The sequence below is a fragment of the Pelobates fuscus genome, chromosome 11, assembly GCF_036172605.1.
Source record: "Pelobates fuscus isolate aPelFus1 chromosome 11, aPelFus1.pri, whole genome shotgun sequence".
In the NCBI taxonomy this organism is placed as follows: domain Eukaryota; kingdom Metazoa; phylum Chordata; class Amphibia; order Anura; family Pelobatidae; genus Pelobates; species Pelobates fuscus.
This window is the reverse complement of record NC_086327.1, coordinates 83,645,200-83,652,008: the sequence shown is the minus strand read 5'-3', so window position 1 is coordinate 83,652,008 and position 6,809 is coordinate 83,645,200.

The window sequence follows — 6,809 nt, the reverse complement described above, 5'->3', positions numbered from 1 at the left end:
TTATTTTGCTGTCTAATAATTTAAAGGGACACTATATAATAATTATATTCTGGAGGGGAGTGCATTTTAAACAACATGGTGTGTAGCTAATGCATAAATCTGTTCTGTACTGACCCATTCTGAGCTTTGTCTAGGCCCAGTGCAGAAGAAAATTTAGCACTTTCATAATTATTATTTCAGGAGTTATTTTGCAAAGACCACAGGATACTCTATATAGAAAACGCCTCTCAAAGTGCGAAAAAGCAGTCTTTTACCCCCAAACTGTTGCTAGCAATGGCCGTGGGACTTGACAAAACTTTTGCTTTATAGTTAAATCGTAATACAAGACAGGCCAGGAGAATGGAACTGTAGCCAATTGTTCTCTATTGCCGATGTCAAAGTTCTGCTCTGAGTTCAAAAGTTTTCTTGAGAAGGAGCAACAGAAATAGTAAGGGCCACCAGGGGAGGTTTCCCCGGTACAAGACAGCCAACACCTTAATCTCATGCATCCACCTTCAGGATAAAATGTGTAACAAACCACCTCTTTTACAGGTAGGATTTTGTCACAGATCTTACAGTAACCACAGCCTTCTAGGGTATACAAAGTCCAGGACACATTCAGTTCGGTTTTCCTTTTTATTTGATAGGCAAAACAGGTGCTTTAACCCCTTAAGGACACATGACATGTGTGACATGTCATGATTCCCTTTTATTCCAGAAGTTTGGTCCTTAAGGGGTTAAATAATAATAAACAAAATTCCTTGCTCTTACTTGAGCTCTTACTAGACAGAAATCACTATCTGTAATTGGGTGGCTTTCCCACTTACCAATTTTCCAAAAAAAACTAAATAGATTTGCAATAAACACAATTGTTGCTCCCCTCTCCCCAGCAGGCTGATCTCTTCTTTTAACCCCTTAAGGACGAGTGACGGACAAGGTCCGTCACTCAGGGGAATGCGTTAATGACGAGTGACGGACCTCGTCCGTCACGCGTTAAAATTAACCCCGCGATCGCGCAGTGCCGGCGATCGCGGGGTTAATGCTGTTGATGGGTCCCTCCGAGTCAGGGGCAGACCAGCAGCAGCAAATCCGGATATCCCAGCCCATGTGATCGATGTGACAGCCAGTCACAGCGGTCACAATGCTGCTGGGATATCGGATCCGCCTCCCTCCACCTCTTGTGGGTTTGTGAAGTGGAGAGAGACGGATCGGTGCTACATTGTGTCCCAGAAGAAAAGTTAAAGGTTTAAAAAAAGTTCCCAATCCCTTTCCCCTGTATATAAAAAAATTTAACCCTTTCCCTGCTGTTTGATCACTGCTAGCAGTGATCAATATACAGGTCACAGTACTTTACTGTGATATTTTTTTTTTTTAATTTCAAGGGTTAAGTTTTTGGGGTTTTTTTAACCCTAAGGGGTTAAATTTTATTATTTGATTTTATTAGTGTATGATTTAGTTACTTGGGTGTGTGGAATTTAGTGGGAATTAGGGAATAAAAAAAAAAATTGTTATTTAGTTAAAGTTTTGTTAGCTTTGTTAACTGTATTTAACAATGTTCAGGAAGTATAGTGCAGAGGAGGCTTATGCCCTGTTAGCGGCTGACTCAGAGGCGACTGACACTGCCTCAGAGAGGGACGCAGGGGACTATGTGCCAGATACTGCAGGACCATCAGGGGAAATCGCCGATTCCCCTAATGCTGAACATGGCGCAGATGACTGGGTACCCTCTAATAATTTTTCCCCAGACATCCCAGTGTTTACAGCCAATCCTGGCATACAGGCTGACCTGTCTGGCTATAGTGCGCTGGATGTTATGCAGCTGTTCTTGGGGGATGAGATTTTTGAGGAGATAGTCACCCAGACTAATCTCTATGCGGAGCAATATCTGGCACGCAATCCAGACTCTCTTATCTCCAGGAAAGAGAGATGGAACCCAACCAGTGTGCCATAATTTAAACAATTCTGGGCACTGACCATGTTAATGGGGCTAATTAAAAAGCCCGCAATTAGGATGTATTGGTCCAAACATCCTATTTGCAATACCCCCATTTTTGCAGAGACAATGCCGAGGGAAAGATATGAAGACATACTGCGGTTTATGCACTTTAGTGATAATAGCAAGTGCCCCCCAAAAGGTGATCCGCAGTATGATCTTCTTTATAAAATCCGCCCTTTAATTGCCCACTTTAACCATAAATTTGCCACTATATATACCCCCAATAAAAACATTTCCATTGATGAGTCCCTCATGAAGTTCAAGGGAAGACTGGGATTTAAACAATATATCCCATCCAAAAGATCCCGATATGGGATCAAATTGTATAAACTGTGTGAAAGTGGCAGTGGCTACGTATACACCTTCCGTGTATACGAAGGAAGGATAGCCACCTTGATCCCCCAGGTTGCCCAGATATAGTAGGGACAAGTGGGAAAATTGTCTGGGACTTAATAATGCCCTTACTTAACTACGGTTATCACTTATACATTGATAACTTTTACAATAGTATCCCACTGTTAAAAATGTTAGACTGCTTCGAGACCGTGGCCTGTGGCACTATTCGAAAGACTCGCACAGGTTTCCCAAAGGCTCTGGCAAACAAAAAAATGAAAAGGGGAGAAACAGCAGCTCTCTGCCAGAATGAACTGCTGGCACTCAAATACAGGGACAAAAAGGATGTTTTCATCTTAACCACCATTCATGGTGAAAACACTCGGAGGGGCGCAGTTCGTGGCAGAGAGGAATGCAAACGAGTACCAGTCTGCATACGGCAGTATAATCGGCATATGGGGGGCGTTGACCTGTCTGATCAACTGATGCAGCCGTATTTGATCATGCGTAAGACATGGGCATGGTATAAAAAAGTGGGCATATACCTGATGCAGATGGCAATACACAATGCATTTGTCATTTTCAAAAAGGCAAATGCTGGGCTGAATATATCCTTTCTTTCGTTCCAGTTTAACCTCATTACTGGGCTACTTGAGTGCCACACAAGGAGACCATCAGTGGAGCCTAGCAGAAGAATGGAGGCAGGTCACTTCTGCTTTAAGATTCCACCAACCCCTAAAAAACAAAACCCCCAGAAAAGGTGCAGGGTGTGTTACAAGAGGGGCGTAAGAGTTGAGACCAGCTATTACTGCCCCGATTGCCCCTCCCAGCCCGGCCTATGCATTGGCCACTGTTTTAAATTTTTTCACACCCAAGCCGAATAAGTAGACCAGTTTTGGGTTGTGATTTTTTTTTAGTCATCTGTCTGATTGGTAACCGAATCTTGGCTTTGTCTCCTGCTTATCCTGTCTTCTCTGATCCTTGACCTCGGCTTGTCCTATCGTTGTTCCGTTTCTCTTTACTCCTTTGACCTCGGCTTGTAGGTTGACAATTCTCTGCTTGTATAGCCTGGCCATTCTAAGGACCGGTATTACAAGTTTCTCTCTGTGTTCTCTCTCTTTGTGGTCTGTCTGTGTTTTGGTTTCGGAATCCATGACAGCTTTGCCCGGGATGCAGTTTACCCCAACTATTCCCCCTTTTCACAGCAAATAGTATGCACTTGTTCATAATTTGAACTGATGAGCTGCCTATACTTAAAAATATATGTGGCCTTTGAGAGGCAATTTGCAGTCCTGAGCTGCTACAATGAGACTTGGGCCCAGCATCCACTTTTGAAAAATATGGAAGTGGTGTTTCTCCAATGTGCCCCTTCAACATCCACATAACCCTGAGAAAGGTACACATTGGGTTATCGTTGCACTAACATGACATAGCTGAGCAACATATTAGGTGTTACACTGCCTTAGCACACATAAGGATAGCAAAATATACAGTAACATCTCCAAGTGTGTGTCAAAAAGGCAGAAACAATGCCAATTGAAACTAGACTTGGTACAAACCAACAAAAAAAATTATCCTACACTAAGGTTTAGAATATACCTTTTGAAATACCCTGGGGTATCTAATTTAAGAAATGGTAGGCCTTTGTGGGGTAGTTTGAATTTAAAGCCTGCTAAGATGCTTGGAAATTGCACATAGACCCAGCGTCAAAATTCAAAGTTCGGTAAAAACTGATATGACTTGGTCTCCAATGTGCTCCTTCAACATCCACATAACTCTGAAAAAGGTACACATGGGGTTATTGTATCACTAAGATGACATAGCTGAGCAACATGGTAGGTGTTATACTGCCGTAGCACACATAAGGATAGCAAAATATACAGTAACATCTCCAAGTGTGTGTCAAAAAGGCAGAAAAAATGCTAATTGCAACTAGACTTGGTACAAACTAACAAAACAATTATCCTACACTAAGGTTTAGAATATACCTTTTAAAATACCCTGGGCTATCTGCTTTAAGAAATGGTAGGCCTTTGTGGGATAGTTTGAATTTAAAACCTCATAAGATGCTTGGAAATTGCACATAGGCCCAGCGTCAAAATTCAAAGTTCGGTTAAAAACTGATATGACTTGGTCTCCAATGTGCCCCTTCAACATCCACATAACTCTGAAAAAGGTACACATGGGGTTATTGTATCACTAAGATGACATAGCTGAGCAACATGGTAGGTGTTATACTGCCGTAGCACACATAAGGATAGCAAAATATACAGTAACATCTCCAAGTGTGTGTCAAAAAGGCAGAAAAAATGCTAATTGCAACTAGACTTGGTACAAACTAACAAAAAAATTATCCTACACTAAGGTTTAGAATATACCTTTTGAAATACCCTGGGGTATCTACTTTAAGAAATGGTAGGCCTTTGTGGGATAGTTTGAATTTAAAACCTGCTAAGATGCTTTGAAATTGCACATAGGCCCAGCGTAAAAATTCAAAGATCGGTTAAAAACTGAAATGTCTTGGTCTCCTATATGGCACTTTAGCTTCCCGAAATAGTGCCAAAGACATACAATGGGGGTGTCCTTTTACTCAGAAGACTTAGCTGAACATAATTTGGGGGGTTTGAACTTAGTGGCACATGTTAAAAATACAAAATGCCCAGCAAAAATGCAATCCATATGTAAAAAACGCACAAAATTATTCTTTACCACATAAGTTGCCATTTATTGGTGAAAAAATGGGGGCATGCTAAGGCACAATATGCACCTTATGAGATACCCTGGAGTGTCTACTTTTACAAATGGTAGGCCTTTGTGGGGGTTTTTTGAACAGTCAAACTGTTATAATACCCCAAATGGAAGCATAGGCTCATTAAATCCGTCTCTCAAAATTCTACTGTGAATACTGAAAAGGACAGGTCTTCTATATGGCACTGTAGCTTCACGAAATAGTGCCAAAGACATTCATTTCGGGTGTCTTTTTACTCAGAAGACTTATCTGAGCATAATTTTGGGGGTTTGAACTTAGTGGCACATATGAAATATACAAAATGCCCAGCAAAAATGCAATCTGTATGTAAAAAATGCCCAAAATAATTTTTTACCACATACTTTGGCATATATATTGGTGAAAAAATTGGGGCATGGGGTCTCCTATATGGCACTGTAGCTTCACGAAATAGTGCCAAAGACATACAATGGGGGTGTAATTTTACTCAGCAGATGTAACTGAACACAAAATAAAACTTTGTACAGGAATAGCACACACCAACTTTACAAAATACACATGAGAAGTTCTTTGTTATGAGTTTGTGTGCCAAAAACCAAAAAAAACACAATTTTACTCCAATATTTAGCAGAGATTGGCGGTGAAATGGCTACGGAGAAAGTGTCAAAACAACCCTAGGTAAATAGCCTGTGATGTCTACTTTATATAAATATATACTTTTGTGTGGCAATTTTGTTTTCTTTTATGGCTATTAAGCTTACAAGACAAACATACCAAATTCTAAAATCGCTCCACATGAAAAGTTTATTTTACTCCTTGTGCTTTGTGACCTGTAACTACCAAAAACAACTTAAAATCCCATACACATGATATATTCTGTAAATTAATTTATTTTTAATTACTTTCCTAAACCTGCACTAATTATGCACACATTATTATTGCAAAAACTGTAAAAACAAACAAACAAAGTTTTCATTTTTTTGCATTTTTCTGTATTGTTTTATAATAAACAAGCATTTATATATATATATATATATTACAGCAAATTAAAGCCCTTTCTGTCCTTTAAAAAACGGTATATAATATGTGTCGGTGCAATAAATTAGTAAAATACAAATTGCAGTTGAACGTTGTCAAATTGCAGTTGAAAATGCTGTTGTCATTAAGTGAAAGACAAGCGTCTGAAGCTCTGTCCTTAAGGGGTTAAAGATTAATTTTAGGTGAATTGGTACTCTTTTGAGAAGAGTTGTTTTGAGTATTTTAAACCCCATTTTACATGTCTCTAAGCCATAAAAGCCACAGACTTTGCTTCCTGTGCTCACGTATAACAAATAGCTCAGCACACAGCCTCACACAGACCCTACAGCACACAAGAAGAAATATGGCGTATACCTCACATAGTGTATGGGTGCTGATTACCACGCTAACCTTTGCAGGCACATTAGCAGAAGGTATGTGTTGGAATTTTTTCATGTTAGATGGAGAGAATTATGGACTATTACAAATATGTTCTTATACTACTGGCACTCACTGTTGTAAAATATGATACACCTTCTCAAAAAACAGTATACACGTAAGATCTTATTACTTGATTAATAAATATATGTAAAATAAAGCAAAATGTTGCATGGATGTGCTGCTTTTACAATTCTCTACGTTATAAATTCAACTTTTGATATCCGATCACTAGATAATATATTTCACATATTCTATATGCCCAGAAACATTTGTGCATTGATACAATAATGATGGTAAAATGTAAATAATATTAAT